Source organism: Chrysochloris asiatica, unplaced genomic scaffold (assembly GCF_000296735.1).
Source record: "Chrysochloris asiatica unplaced genomic scaffold, ChrAsi1.0 scaffold00102, whole genome shotgun sequence".
NCBI classification, from domain to species: domain Eukaryota; kingdom Metazoa; phylum Chordata; class Mammalia; order Afrosoricida; family Chrysochloridae; genus Chrysochloris; species Chrysochloris asiatica.
The window spans coordinates 3,759,076-3,760,924 of NW_006408620.1; positions in this window are offsets into that span (position 1 = coordinate 3,759,076).

Here is a 1,849-nt window from a genome sequence, read left to right on the forward strand (position 1 = left end):
CTGCTGAAACCTGTCCACCAAGGATGGTGCTGCTGGTATTTAAAATACTGGTGGCATAGCTTCCAGCATCACTGCAACCATAAGCCACCACAGTATAACAGACAGATGAGTGCGGGGTCTTCCTTGTAGATGTATGAATATGATTCGGTCGCAAACAGCTCCGTACTTCAAGATATACCTTGAAATGCTCTTTTGACAATGACTGGATAGCGATTCCATTCCTCTTCAATTTGTCATGCCAGTATTATGAACCACATCATTGTCTGATTCAAAATGGCCAGTATCAGTTCATTTCAGCTCACTAATGCCTAGGTTATTGATCTCTATGCATTCTAATTCATTCTGGACAACTTCACATTTTCCTAGATTCATACTTCATACATTCCATGTTCTGATTATTAATGGATGTCTGCAGCTGTTTCTTCTCGTTTTGAGTGATGCCTAATCAGCGAATGAAGAACCTAAAAGCTTTGTTCATGTCATGGTGAACTCTGAGGAGGCAGCTCTTCCCCAGTTGTATTTTGAGTGTGTTCCAAACTCTTCTGGCACTGTCTCTGACAGTCTTAGGCTGCTATTCACAGGTTTTCAGTGGCTAACCATTCAGAAGAGGTCTGCTTCTCCTGCTTCCTAGTCTGTTATTAGTCTGGAAGATCCATTGAAGCCTGTCTACCCCGGATGGCCCTGCTGGTATTTAAAATACCAGTGACAAGGCCTCTAGCATCACAGCAACATACAAGCCACCACAGTATGCTAAACTGATAGACAGGTGGTAGCCCTATGTCTTAGCATCAACCTTTCCTGGGATTTAGGAACTTCCCAGTACAGAGACCCACTCCCAGATCTTCTTTCTTAGTGGTGGTAGATCCAGATAGTAGGTTCTTTGCATTTGCTAAGTACATGACTAAATGTGGTGCTTTGAGTAGCTCCAAGGACTGAAAAGTATTGGCTGTTGACTTCCAAAATTCTGTTGACTCCATGTTTGAAAACATCAAATACTCAGGAGACAGATTCACATGGTGAATAACAAGACCCAGGATAAAAGCGTTAAGACCTAAATGATGCTGAATTTCACTACCTTGAGTCTGAGCATCAGCTGAGACCTAATTTGCACAATGCCTGTACCTTAAGCTCAGCTGCCTTTGCTAATTGGACAGCAATATTCAAAAACAAAATGAAAGCATCAAAAATGCTTCAAATTACACCTAAAGGAAAACATCAGGGTATGGCCTAATTCTTTTGTTTTTAACAATCTTAGATACTGCACCCAAAGAACTAGCAACAGAGACGAAATAAATACATTGGACTTCAACAAAGTAAAAAACTTCTGCTCAATAAAGAAGATATAAAAATGGTGAAAGGGGGCATACAACGATGCTGAACATCATTAGCTGTTGTTGTTGTTAGGTGCCGTCGAGTCTGTTCCGACTCATAGCGACCCTATATAGGGTTTCTGAGGAGTGGCTGGTGGGTTTGAACCTCCAACCTTGTGATTAGCAGTGCAGTGCTTTTCCTACATCTCAACACATTAGCCATTGTTGTTATTGTTCAGTTGTCAAGTGCCGTTGAGTCATTTCCAACTCATAGCAACCCTGTATAGGGTTTCCAAGGAGCAGCTGGTAAGTCTGAAATTCAGTGTTTTATCCCACAGTGCCACACCAGGACTCCACATTAGCCATTAGAGAGATACAAATCAAAACCACAATGAGATACCACTTTACCACCCCTAGGATGGTTAAGACCAAAAAAACAACAAAAGTTGGTGAGGATGTATTGAAGTTGGAACCTTTATTCATTGTTGGTGGGAATTCAATATGGCACAGCCTCTATGGAAAATAGTTTTGTGGGTCCT